We start from the raw sequence: 15,886 nt of genomic DNA, 5'->3' as shown, positions 1-15,886 counted from the left end.
TGCAGAACTTGGAAAATGGCATTGACTTTGGTTATCTAAACTGAATACACGAGAATTGAAATTTATAACAACTAATCAAATCAAAAACACGGTAGGTGATAGACATATAAATTCAATTCATCACATAAATAACAAAAAACATCAATTAATATTTAGCAAGTTATCTTGGTGATGTAGTTCAGCATCTACAGTGGTCTTCAATTTCAAAAGTCTTCCGGAAACTTGCAAGTAAATTTTTTGAATAGTTCAGGAGAAAGCCAGAAAGTATAATGCATTGAGCAAAAGATTTGTGTATCCTCACAGAACAAAACTCCTGATCTAAAACAAAACCCCAGATTTGCATCTTCGCATTCCCACTAACGATTTGTGCCCTGGAGAGAAATTAGAACTGCCACTCCCATCCACAACAGAACATACAAAAATCAAAACCACCAGAACCAAAGATGTGCAATGTTCCTTGAGAAAATGTTTAGTTTTCATTATAAAATTTAATTTTTATTTAAATTTTTATTCTTGAAATGGAGACGAAGAGAATGTGTTTTATTTTTTTAACTAATCTTAATGTGGTCTAGTCGACACAATTGGTTTATTTATTTTTAAATAAATTTAAAAATTAATCTAGCAAAGCAATTTTTTTTAAAAAATAAAATAACACGTGGTAGACATGTGACAAACATATGTCATCATCCTGACATTGAGTTGGAACGCCATTTTTCACATAGGATAAGTTTTAACATCGTTGCAAAATAGGGACCAAAACCAATGCTTTTGAGTGTAGAGGGTGCAGATGGTGATAAGTTTCAAATAGGGACCATTTTCAATTTTACTTAATAATGTAGACACGTGGCGAACATGTGTCATCATCCTGACATTGAGTTGAAATGCCATTTGCCATGTAGAATAAGTTTTAACGCAGTTGAAAAATAGGGACCAAAATCAATGCTTTTGAGAGTACATGGCACCATCCGATGACCAAATTTGAAATAAGGACCATTTTCAATTTATTTAATATTTCAGGGACCAAAAACATATTTTTCCCAAATAAAATATCTAAAGATATATTTGTCCAAAATTATCTTTTATTCTAAAGAAATTTCTGTTATTTGTTCTCTCTTCTTGGCTTAGCCAAATTGCTTCACTTTTTCATGTTTTTCTTACCTCCTTCATGCAATGTTTAGCTTGGATTTTCGTGGTTTTTATTATTTCCTATGTTTGGATTTATCGTTAACGTGTCTCAGAACTTTAGTCAATTTATTTTCATACCTCCATGAGTTCAACTTAGTTGCAGTTGAGCTAACACACCTCAAAACATCATTTAGTATAACCATAAGGATAAAAAGAAATCATAATTATTGTCATGTCTTCCTTCATATTCTTGAACTCATAAATACTTGGATCATAACTAAAATTTTCAACTCTTTCTTTTTCAATGTAAATAAACATATTGTCAGCAAAAAATTCACCTTCCATATTTGTTCAACAATCTTTTTATGATAATCTTCATTAAAAAAAAAAAAATCTCTATTATAGTAATGGCTCATCTATAGTTTGTTGAACTTTAAGAAATAACTTCTATAATTGGACAATTGGGTCATTAGTATAATGGTTCAAAATATATGTGAAAAGGTTGAATTTGTCTTGTTTTCATCTTCACATATAGTTTCCTTTTTTATCATTTTTAAGATATGAATTTGTTCTTATATTCTTCATCAATATTTTTTTAAGATTAAGACTAAAAAATAATTTGTCATAATCTAATAAATTCATGATAATCAAGCTATAATTAAAAATTGATTATGAAAAAACACATAGTACAATATTTTTTTTCTTCTATATTCATAAAAATAATATACAAAAAGCTCGTTACATAAAAAATAATGTTAATTACTAAACTAATATTTCACTGTCAAGTGAAACAAAAAAAAATATTTTTTTTTCAAGAATGAAAAAGAACACATAAGAGATAAGAATAAAAACAATGATTCTTTTTTTCTTTAGAAATAAAAAAAAAAACAAGTAAAAGTAAAAGATGAGAATAATTTGTGAAAAACTCAGAAAACAAATAAAAAATATCTTAATATTTTTTTTATTCTTTATTATATTTGATTTCAAAAAATATTTAATTTAATTTTCTTTAATTCTTGATAAAGTACACATAATTTAAAAAAGTTTAAAATACTATACATAATTTAAAAAGTTTCAAAATTTTTAACCACATTAATTTAAAAAAAAATCAAAATTTTTGAGCATACATAATTTAAAAAATGTCAAAAATTTTAACTACATAAATTAAAATAAAAAATTGGAGGGGCCATGGCCCCCTCCTACTCCTATTATGCTCCGTCCCCGACTAAATGCTATTTGTAACAAGTTTTTATATTTCATGTTCAATAAACCCAATTATAACAAATTCCAATTAAAACATTTTTTAAAACACAAAAAATAATTAAGAATCCAAGATTGAAGGCTAAATAAGGACATAAATATGCACTCATCATGTACCCACTAGCATAGTCTCAAGTAAGAATGACATTTCATTTCTAGTTTGAAAAAATGTTTCAAGAGGCTTTGTAGACCAAACTTCGACTGTGTATTGCGTATCAATTAGAGATTGATGGGTAATTAAAGAGAACTATCCAATTCTCAAGGGACTAGCCTATAACTTATTTGTTGGATTTTTTTTGGAAGTTGGGTTAGAGTTAGACTTTAATATAATTCATTTAGAACAATAGTTGTTAGAAAGCATAGTTATGGAAGTATTGTACGGAAGAGATATGGAATCCTTTATGTTATTTTTAGGATCAGGAAATTAGGATGATTAAACTAGAGTTAGTACAATACACTAAGGAGAAAGTTAGGATGAATTAAGACTACTTGAAAACATTTTTATGTATGCAAAAATCTTTTATGTATTAAAGAAGAAAATCATTAAAATTCTTTTATTGGTGAAAATATTTTCCAAGAGTTATACCATTAACAAGTGTGGGATCTTGCATATAGTGATTTCACCAAAGAGATTGAGAAGATGATAAGAGAATTATATCATAGTTATTTTTGTGAACGAAAATTTTTTTAGTATGGGAGAATTTGAGAACCTAATATAATTTTAACTCGAGAACCTAGATATAGATTTTAAAATTTTTTATATATTCACATATAGAATGTGTGCAAGTGTGGGCGTGTGTAGGCATGTGGGCATGTGTGGGCGTGTATGGGGTGTGTGTGGGCACGTGTGGGCATGTGTGGGCGTGTGTGGGCACGTGTGGGCATCTGTGGGCGCGTATGGGCGCGTGTGGGTGTTGTGGGCGTGTGTGGGCACGTATGGGAGAGTGTGGGCGCGTGTGGGCGAGTGTGGGGGCGTGTGGGTGCATGTGGGCGTGTGTGGGAGAGTGTGGGCGCGTGTGGGTGAGTGTGGGCGCGTGTGGGGGAGTTGGGGCGTGGGAAACAGGGTCGCGGGGTCGCAGGGTCGCATGGGTGCGTGTGTGCGTGCATGCATGCGTGTGTGTGTGTAAAATTTTAAATGAGTTTTTAAGATAGAAGAGCCCATTTACAAAAACACCTTCATTCCCAAAAGCTAGGTTCTCTTGACCCTTCTTCCTCTCTCTATGTTATGAATTTTTAAGTGTAGGTGAAACTGCTGGGTGGGATAAAAAGGAGTTGTGGTTATAAAAAAATGTTGGGACGGTGATTATAGTAGAAGATGCAGGGAATGAGTATGATTTCTATGAATTGCATGAGTAAATGATTCCTTTGGGTCTGTTTGTTTGAATGACTATGATGTAATAAGGTGATTTTACTTTTGCTCTTTATATTATATGAAGGAAATGCTTAAATAGATTGGAAGCATGGACAAAACCAAATTAAAAACCTAGCTAGTATTTAGACCTTAGTTTGATTTATGAAGAATGTGTTTTATAACTTGGGAAATTTGTAGTTGCAATCTAGACAAGAGTGAGAATTATCTAAAATCATATTAGACACTAATATTACCCTAAAAACCAGTTTTTGTTGCATTACCGTTGGACGATGATTCCTTGGCACTAGGTGGTAACTATGTGATATTTTTTCATACTAAGAATGGTTTATATCTTGCTGAATGACTTCCGTTGTAAACTATCTTTTATAATATGATTGTTACCATTTGTTTGACAATGCATTAGTATGTGTGTATATTTTAGTGTTGGGTGGTTAAATTAGCTATTTCCAGGGAGAAATGCTAATCTAGGATGAGTTTAAGTGTATTGAAGGGGACTTATGATGTGGGACTATCATATAGAAGATGATAACTTGGTGGTATGAGTTGAAGGAAGCTTTACAAGATAAACTAGATATGAGAGGGAATCATACTCATGGAACTAGTGAAGTTAACATGTACGACCCAAGAGTTTGAGAGGCCTAAAGCAAACTTAAAAAATGAAGTCTTTTATTTAAAATTTATTTTTATGCAAAATTATTTATTATATTGTAATAATTAATTTCATTTAACAATTATTTTTCAATAGATAATAAGGTTAATCCATTTAATCTTTCTTGAGACATTATTGACCCACTTATATTTTCTAATCCATTTTTCTTATATATTCTTATACATTTATTCATAGCTCCTTTTTTTGTGATACAATTAAAGCCTCGATTCTTCTTTTCCTTTGAATTTTTGAATAGTCTGATTCAAATTTTTTAGTTGAAATATATATATATATATATATATATATATATATATATATATATATATATATATATATATATATTAAAATAAACAACAATATACAGTCAAAATTTCATTAATTATTGATACATACACATGACATCAACGAGCATTTATGGAGCAAAGGAAAAAAAAAATGGAGTATGCAGTTGACATTCACGGGTTTTTATTTTCCAAACCAAAAAGCCTTGAATTTTAAAGGCACTCGTAACAGGGAAAGCATCATGCTAAATTCCAAATGCAAATTCTAACAACATGCTCACGTGATATGATAAACCCAATCCACAGCTTCCATTATATTCCAATACAATTTCATAAGGTTAACTAAAATTAAAACCCCTAAAATTAATAATTAGGGTTTCTTAAAAATTGGAGGAAAACATAAATTGGGATTTTTATAATTTGGAAAATATTTATGGATAATCCTAAATTTACAGATATTCCGATACCCGTTGATATATATATGATAAAAATTGTTAACCATTTTTTCCCTTTGTAGTATTGTTTATGCATAGAAGAAAGAGCACGATAAGACGACAGAGATAGATGAAAATGTGGCATGTCGCAGAAAATTATATTTGTGACTTGTTACTACTGCCTGGTCTCAATCAGTCCCCGTGAATGGATACAAATTTGGATATTTTCAATGAACCCGAGTTGTCATGGCCATGACCCACTTTTCTAGATAACATTTAATATTTTGAAGAAAAGGATGATGGAATAGTGCCGACAGCGACGGTACAGTCTCAGTTAACGTATTTAAAGTTTTTAACATAAAAAAGGAAATTTGCCATATTTTTAACATAACCTAAATATTTTCTCGTCAGTTCAAAGAAAGACCATTGCAAAGGTTTGGTAAAAGAAGCTACCTGTCGTAGACAACCTGGCCAGCGGCTATGTACAAATTATTAGTTTATTCTCTGTTTAGTTTTTCTTCGATCGAGTCTTAATTTTGATTTTGCTTTTTTTTCGATTGAATTTTAACTTTTAAAAATTGATTCAATTAGATTTTTTTTTAAAAAAATTATAAATCAGGTAGTTAGAATCATTGTCATATATTAATTCATAATTTTTTATTTAAAATTTTTTGTTATTCACACATCAACGACACACAACCTTCTCGGTATCACATGCTAGTTGTTAGTGTAATGTCTGTCACATACAATGTCAAATATTATTATCTTGTACTTGATTAGTATATATATAGATTTATTTATTTAATTTTGTCTTAATTCTTTTTTCAAAATAAAATTATATTGATCCTCTCCAAATTAATACAAACTTTACAATGTGTATAAAATATTAATATTTTTACTAAAATTGACTTCTTAACATATTATTTATTTTTATTTTGGTAAAAATATTTTTTGATCTTAATTTTCGTAAATTTTGTCAAATTAATTTTAATTTTATTTTTATGTTCAAATAGAACGAGCAGAGAGGAAAAACTCTTAAAAAGAACTCTAGAAGAATGGTTTATAGAGAGATGATGTGTTTTAAAATAAAAAAAAACTTGTTTATACCAAAACTATTTATATTAAACATTTTTTATATTAAAATAATCGAGTCTCACTTATTTTAAACCACTATCATTTCTAAAATGTCATTTTCTATATCTTTACAAGAACCTAATTCAGTCAATTGAAATAAATAAATAAAAAAACTAAATTGTAACTCAATTGAAAGAAAACTAAGTGGAAATTGACTTAAAACTTTTTATCAAATTGGAGATAAGTGAGTAATTAAAACTTTATTCTATTTTTAAATGATTATAAATATTGTTTAGGGATCTTTCTTGAAAATATTAATGAAAGATATAATATTAGTGAAATTTGAGTTCGATTTATATAAAAATTAATATTATTTTTAGTAAAAAAAATTAAAATAATAAATTTATAAATTTTTTCTTCTAAAATACTTATTTTTCTTATTTAATGTAATCCATACATTAATTTTAAATAATATACTATGAATACATATGATTTTGAGTAATATCAATCTCCATAATATTTGTCAAGATGCATAATTCAAAAGCCGCAATGGAAAAGAGTTTTTAACTTATCTGAAGCTCAGTGTAAAGAGTTTTAAACTGCCCATCAATAAAAAAAATCCTAATAATATTATTATTACTGTAAAATTTAATGAAATTTATCATTATACTTTTAATATATATACATTTACTTTTCACTAAAACTAGAATATGATAATAAGGATATAAATTTTGTGGAATGAAAAATCATTTTGATTTTAAAAAAATGAAAGGCTAATGTGTATATGTTGACATAATAATGTGATTTTATGTAAATTTGTAACTATTGTATGTAAATAATAATGTGATTTTATGTAAATTTGTAACTATTTATCACATTAGCGAATTGTTTTTGGAAATGCCGGATTTTTTTTATTATTTGTTTAATTCATTCATTTATTTATTTATTTTATCTTTGATTAATATAAAACTTGAAGTCTTATTTAGATATCATTATTGGAAATTCTCATATTACATAGGATTTTTCTTGTAAATTTGTTAAAAAAATTTGCAAGAAAAGACTTTTTTCTTCTATTTTTTTTTTAATTTTAATTGGTAGGTAATTTCTTCGTGCGTAATCATTCCCTACAAAATTATAAAATTTGCAAGTATTTCCTACAAAATTTTTGCAAAAGGTGTTTTATACAAAATATTTTTGCAAAAAAATTGGTAGCAATTTCTTGCAAATTTTTTTTCACAACAAAATTTGTAAGTATTTTCTAGAAAAAAAAAATTTAAAAAAAAAATTGGCTAGAAAAATGAGTTTTTTTAGTAGTGTATTTTTTTTTTTCACTTCACCCTATGTTTGTTGTATTCTAAAGAGTTTGTATAAAGAAATATAAATAAGTCTTACGGTTTGTATAACATAATAGAGATAAGTCCTTAAAGGAATTCTCTAGTGTTCAACATGTAACACCCCATTTAATTTAATATACGAAATTAAAGGAAGCGTTACAAAAAGATAACATAATAGCGCAGTCTTGGAGTTTAAAACTCAACTCCTTACAATCACGATGCCCAAAAGAAAACTGGATAAAAGTTTACAAAGAAAGTATGTAGATCCAAGGAAAACAAGTACATGGGCCTTAGCCCTAAAGAAAAGCCCAATAAAGAAACTAAAACCAGCCCATATAGATTATGCAGCGGAACTATAACCTCCCTGTTGCCCGCGGGTGTTCCTCGCATCTGCTCACATCAACAAGTTGATGATCATCGCAAAGGAGAGTACCACACAGTAGAACACACAACAATAAAAGTAGGGCAAGCTAGAGCACAAAAGATTTCATCCATCAAATCAAATATAATTTCACAATATTGTACACTCAAATCAACCAAGCATGTTATGATGCCACAGGGAATACACTACGACACGACTCGACTCATCCGGATACGTATAACCTGGTCGGATTCAGCAGATGCTTGCACTTGTGGTGGATACCTCTGCTCACTCCCGAGCTGCTCACCCCCGAGCTATGTGTTACAAGTGTTACAATAAATCAATTTCCCTCACCACAAGGTTAGCCCTTAATGAATTTCAGGCCTCCTGCTACTCTCACCACAGGAGTCAGTCCGCTCTAGGTGAGACTAACTGACTCCTTAGAGTGTCAGGATGCAACCTTACCTTGAATCCTTACCTAGTTATACCGATGGGGCACCACTATGGACACCCACTAACAGGGGTCATGGAATTACATCCCGACCACTGAAGCACGACCCTGAAGCCTCACCTAGAGACTCCAAGGGATTACGTACTGACCACTTATCAACATAAATAATCAGCCAAGAAATAACGTATACACCATGTATAGAAAATTCATACCAACACCTGTAAACAACCCTCATGTATCACATGTCAAACCAATACCAACTCGTGTTACCAATCACGAGAAAACGTTTCCCCTCATATCAATATCATGCCACTAAATTACCAATCCTCAATGTTTGCAGTTGTTCATGTCAGATTTGTGACCACATGCGTATCCAACCCCTCATGTATATCCCACATAAGCTCATGCCAAACTCACCATTCATTACATGCAAGCATCCCCTCATCATATATATTCAATCCCATCATGCCATCATACAGTAATCCCATTAATTATACCCCAAACATCCACCAACGGGAAGAAAGCCAACTAAATCACACACTCTCGCCCAGCCTCTCGCTCAAGCGAGAGGGTCTCTCGCTCAGGCGAGCCCTCCTCGCCTAGGCGAAGGCTCGAAGGACTGAAACAGTGGCTCACATGCTGTCTCGCTTAGGCGAGACCTTCCTCGCCTGAGCGAGATACTCGCTCGCTCAAAATGAGCTGGTCGCCTGAGCGACCTCTCGCGCGAAAAGACCTGGGTGAGCCTCTGCTCATCTCGCCTAGGTGAGGCCAGCTCGCTTGGGCGAGATTATCAGTTTCCGCCCATTGTTCACTCACATAACAGGCAAAACCAGGCCAAGCGCACACAATAATACACTTCACAAACTCAGGGCAACATACAAAACGTAAATCACACGAATCATACACAAACAATCATGTTAACATCGATTTTGCAGAAACCCTAACTTCCCGTACCTGGAAAGGGGTTACACGAGGCTTCGACACGGGACCACGGAGCACAGCAGCTCGAGAGAGGGACTTGGAAACTGGCGGAACAGTAGCAGAACAAAGTTATTATTGAACCCTAAAAGGAGAAAATTTGGGAAAGAGCTCATAGGGAGTAAAGGCATGAGATCGGGGATCACTTACACGGAGCAGAAAACAAAACTGAGCTTGGAGCAGACTTGTCCGAGGCGAGGTAGCAACCCTAACAGAGCTTTATTGGCGTAGCTGAGAGAGACGACTGAAAGAGTGAATGAGTGAGAGTGAGTGTTAGGGCAGACTAGGGTTTGATTTTATCACTTGGGCTAGTCCTAGGCCTAATTACAAAGGGCAACCCTTCACTTTATGGCAGAAAAGAATAAAATAATTTAATGGGCCTTACACAACAAACTATACCTTGTCTTATATTTTTATATTACTTCTTTTCTCTATCTATAATTTTAATGTGTTCTTATATTTTAATGAGTTAACCATGTCTTTCTGTAAATTTTTACATAAAATTAAAATTTATTTTTATTCAAAATTTTGATATATTTTGATGTTCAAACTTAGAAATTAATAAATATAAATTTTTAACTAAATTACGTTATATTTTTTAAATATGAATAATGTTTTTAGTAGACATCCAAGAAAAAGAGTATAAACAATTTAACATTGATATAAAATGTGTTTGACATGATAAGAAAAACTTAATATAATTAAATTAAAAAATTGTATTTTATTTATTTTTTATCTTTGAAAACTAAAATGTATGACCACTTTAAACAAAAATAAGAACTAAAAATATAATTAACACTACAATATTTACAATATTTATATTTACCTATGAATGATGTTGCGGCTACGACTTTTTTTATATTACACTTGAAGAGTCAAAATATAAAAGGAAAAAAAATAAAAGTGAAGATGGTTTGAGGCGAGTTGGTAGAGGAAGCATGATGGGTCACGGTCTGAGCCAGTTGTTTGTGGGTGGGTGTTGATGGTGTGATTGAAGCACAAATAAGGAGCGTAGGATGAGACTTCCGTGCAGACGCAGATGTGATTGCCCACGATAAACGGTAAATCAACGGTCAGAAAAGAGTGTCTTATGAGATAAGGTTGTTGCAGAGAGACACCATAGACGCCGCGTCATAACCCTACCAAACCAAACAATAATTGTTTCACTATATATAATCGTGCCTCAATTTGTTTATGCACGTTGCTTTACTTTATAGTGTCTCTGTCCAGGGCCATGCTTCCACCACCACATTATGTGCAGCTATCACTTCCACGTATGCCATGTCTTCGCGTAATCACATTTCAGTTTTCATCAGCCACAAACTTTAAAAATAAAACACCGAAAGTAAGTTTAATATATTTAGAACTATTATTTTAAATATTATTATGTTATAGTGAATAAAAATATAACTGTATGTACACAATTTTAAAAAACAATTTATTAGGTCTTAATAAATTTGCATATAATCTTTCTCTCGCAAATCTCATGGGACAACTTAAATTTCAAAATACAATCTCCTTTTCATATTTCTTGTTGTTTGTTTTATGTGTTTAAAAAGGTACCAAGCCTTAGATTTTTGTTAATCAGACATTGGACCACATCACCAAGTTATTTCATGTTTTGGCCACAGTCCACAGGGAAAACGTTAACTGAATTATGTATGAAAATCCAAATAAAAGTTTAGGAGATAATGTTTTTTTTTTCATTTAAAAATTGTTGATATAAAATATTTGAAACACATATTTATTAAGACTTTTTATTCACATCACGTGGATCGAGGTCGAATACGATCATTGGGATGGGACATAATAGCTTTCATGGTCCTGAGAAGTCTAGGCATGGGTCAAATTTTGTCCAACAGAGATCCTTGAAAATCTTACTTAATAATTAATGTTGATGTGTGATTTAACTTGAAATCATTATAAGAAGGAAGTTCATCGGTAAAAGCAATTATAGGATGATCGTGTATATTTATAATTTTTTTAGGCTCAAGGATCAACAAATAATATTATAAATGAGTTATGTTATTTTAAATGGATTCTACTTTTATCATATAATATTATATATTTAGTGAATATTATCTTTTTCTTATTTTAAAGTAGTTAATATATTATATGATATTGTAAATATCGTGGTGATTTTACTATTTAATTTTTTTGGGTTTGTCAAAAGGTATTAATAATAATATAAATATAGATTTGGTAAGTACATAAGTCATTCAATTCGAAAAAAAGTTAATAATTATTAAATTTTTATAAGTTATTATACTTTGTTTTTAGCTCATGGTTAAGTTATACTTGTATTCAGTTTAACGAATTTTTGGACAACAGGACGAGGATAAGTTTCGTTATTCCATATTTATTTTTGTAAAAAATATTTATCCTCATTTTCATACCCAAATTTAATGGGTATTAAATTTTTTGTCTCATACTCATCCCACCTGACAACTGGTATAGTCTCATACTCATATCCGTACCCATATTCTTACTACTTTAATATTAATTTTAATTAATTTTTATAAAATAAATAAAAAATTAACGTAAAGGAAACATAATATTATCAAATATTCAATATTATGAGGATAGTTGTTTCTTCGATATCAAATACTTTGAAATAAATTATAATTGTTTATATCTTAGATTAGAATACCAAATAAAATTTCATGAGAACCAAAACATTTATTAATTTGCAAATATTAATGAAACCTAGTTGATAAAATTTAAAATTACTTTAAAAAGAATATAAAAGGAAAAAAATATTCAAATTAAAATACATTTTAAATGTTTGTTTACTTCAATTTTTTAAATTATAATGAATCTCTCTTCTATACACTAATAAAAGTTATAACACATCATTTGATCAAAATGACGCAAAAAATAAATAATAAACATAATAATAAAATTTTAACATACATCTTGTATCTTTTGAACTCCAATATATGTTAGATGGTGATAAAAAAAATTCATGGCAATTACATTAAATTTTTATATTGTAGTAAATAAAAATTATGTATACAATTATAGTGAAAAAAATTAAAATATGATTGTAATGAGTTAAAAAATAAAAAATAAATAGATAAAATATATTGAAATAGTATTCTGCATGATGAAAATAAAAAAAAATAAAAAAATTAAAAAATAAACAAGTGTGTGTCTTATAAACAATTTGGAGACTATTGAAAGGAATTTGAAAACAAATGTATAATTAAAGGTATGATAAGATGAAAAATATGTTAAAGATCTAAGAAAACTTTTCAAATATCATCATATATACTCAATGGTCGAGAAATAACAAAAAATGTTTTAGCGAAACAAAAAAGTATTTCAAATGAAACAAAAATTAATAATAAAAAGTAATTTTTTTATATTACCTAGTAAATGAAAGGTTTATGTTATTAAACACTTAAATTGAGAGTATTAAACATTCTCATGTGAAAAAAAAAATACAATAAATAAAAATATTAAAAAAATAATAGAAATATTCAAATGCTATAAATAATTTTTTTTAATTGACATACATCATTTTTACATAATTACATAAAGGTTATGATAAGATAAAAAAATATATTGGAGATGCGAATGAGTTTCATAACAAACCAAATAATTAAAAGAAATAAAAAAAGAAAGTATATATATATATATATGGTTACTTAATTAATTGTGAATATTTTAATAATTTAAACGAGGATGAAGATATGGCGGGGACGAGTATTATGGCGGGGATATGTACATCCCCATCCCCATCCCCAATTGAACAGATCGGGGATTCCCCATACCTAGTCAATGCGGGGATTCCCCGTCAAAACGGAGACGAGTTCAGTGAATACCCACGATGACAAATTTATTTGTCATATCTAATTATTGGTCCTTTTAAAGCATTTAATGCCTCTATTCTCATTAATGAGAGGTTTTTATAGTCACGATTACTCTTTTAGTGTTTCCAACATGCTTTTTCACATACATTATTCGACACGTGGAACACTCTGATTAGAAGTTTTAATTTTTAGAAGACAAGGGTTCCTTGCTGCTATTTGCAAAACGTCTCCCCTTCTTCTGGAACATTGCATTATCTTACTTTATATTGCTCTCTTTCATTTCTCACTTCATTTCCTATTATCTTTGTTTTTGTCTTCCTTGCTCCCGCCTCAAGTTTTTGTTCTTCATTCGCCTTTCTACTCCTAGATACCTCCTCATGCCTTCCTCGTCTAATTTTAAATCCTTTTATCAACAACGTCCTTTGGTCAACCCAAAATTCATTGCCATCGTAGATGATGCTTCTTCGATTTACACTAACTCTATTCTTTAATAAAATTCTTCAGATGAACTATCTGTCAACCCCTGCCCTTTCTAAGGAAAACATAAAGTTGGAGAGTTGGAGAGCCTTCTAAGAAGGGGAGAAGGACAAAATTCCCTCCCATTAATAATCTCGAGTACTTATGCTTTCATGGCACTAGTGCAAAAATCGTTATCCACGACATTAATTAACAACACTCGTAGGACCTCGCTGTAAAAAAAGACGCGATGACAATATTGTAATTATTGCAAAGTATTTAACAATAGTTAACTAGAGAACCGTCGTCAAAAGTTTTGCAAAGACATATGACGATGATTTTAAATATAGAATCATCGCTAAAAAAGTCTTACGATGACGATTCTGTGATCAATCATCATTAAAAGTCTTGCTATGACATATGACAACAATTATATAGATTATTACATATGTTTGTTATATTTGCTTAGCAACATTAGAAGCATAGTGATAAGATATTTTTCATGCATCATTATTATATGTGCATCCAATAATTATTTACTAATGCTAAAACAATGTTTCCAAAAAAATATTAATTATTAAAATATTTGATAAGACGCCTTTCGAGTTTTGATAATAATAATTAAGAAATAATATTATGTTTTTGTAAACTAATACCTTGATTTAAGTGTCATTCGAAGAACATGCAATTATCACACCATCAAGATAATATATATATATATATATATATATATATATATATATATATATATATATTCTCCATGCAACTACTTTAAACGATGCTCAAAAGAAGTTTTGTTTAAAGAAGACACAACATTCAAGACACAATAATCTTAACAAGTTAAAACTTCACTTTTGAGTTTTCTAGATTGTTTAAAAAGCTCATAGTAGTTGATACATGAATCCCTATGACACAAAAGACCAAACTTTTCTAATAATGTATGTTAAATTCAGCGTTGATAATAAAAAAAAGTATGTTAAGCTGAAAAGTTATTCATGCATGACAAGCTGAGTTTAAGTGGCATATGTTATGCATGTGTGTATTATACACATCTAATTAATTATTGGATGCACTGAAAAAGGAATGTCTACATCAATGAAATTGTTTTCCCTTCCATTTATTACTATACTAAGATTATGATTTTTATTTTAGCAACTATTATATATTTAGGGATGTTAAAGTGAGTGAATCTGACTCACACATGTTAACTCATCACAAGTTGAACTAAAAAAGAGTCAATTTAACTCAGTTCACATTTTTTTAAGTTAAAATTTATGTAACCAAAATAGACCCTATTACGGTCGTTTCTGAATTTGAATTCCTTATGTAATACATTAAATAAATCAGAGAGTACTATAAGATATATAAGAAGAACGCAAAATAAGACAAAGATGGGGACGCCACAACCTAACAGATTGATAAATCAAGTGAAGATTCGTCACAAATATGCTAATCATTGATAAGAATCAGAGTTCTAATCCAAGAACCAAAAGAATCATTTCTCAAAGGATGTAAATGCATATAATGTGAGTATCCAAGGTGTCTACTGTAACATCCCTAAGAAATATTACTTTTAAAATAAATATAATAAAATAATTAAACAAATTATTAACGGTCAAATCTCATTTATATCAGTACTTTCCCAATAACGTGGGAAAATTAAAACCACAGAATCGCATACATTACAAATATTCGCGATCAAAAATTTATTACAACCATAAAACAACTAAAATAGCTAATGTTCAAAAACATAAAAAAAGATCAAAAGATCAAAGTCTTCAAATGCTCATATAATCCTGCTCTCTGAACTCAAGTGTCTCCTAGCTCACCTGTCAAATCATCTGCTCCCGAATAACAAGTTATCCGATCATCGCCACACACAAACAGATAGGGTGAGCTATGCACATATAAATATAAAATAAATATGACACCCATCCCAAGAAATAAATTTTACTCAAATGTGTCAACTTCAAATTACCCATCCCTGATCTCATAGTTCTTCATGAGTCATATGCATGAAACTAGGTCTTGGGACTTTACTGTGCTCCCACCAAACTATCCCTTTTGTGGTCCAATCCTACGAGCCTATCCCGCTCATAGTCCAACCCCACAGACTCCTCGTTTGTAGTAAAACATTCAAGCTTTCCTAGCTTGGACCCTGGCACGCACGCAATCACCATACTATGGACTCCTCGCCCAATAGCAGCCAATGGGAATAAAACTATTCCTTGCCCATCGTGCGTTCGAAGCATGTAATCACCATACTAAGGACTCCTCGCCTCTTAGTAGCCGACGA

The sequence above is a fragment of the Vigna unguiculata genome, chromosome 2 (genome assembly GCF_004118075.2).
Source record: "Vigna unguiculata cultivar IT97K-499-35 chromosome 2, ASM411807v1, whole genome shotgun sequence".
NCBI classification, from domain to species: Eukaryota; Viridiplantae; Streptophyta; class Magnoliopsida; order Fabales; family Fabaceae; genus Vigna; species Vigna unguiculata.
This window is presented reverse-complemented; position numbering follows the sequence as displayed.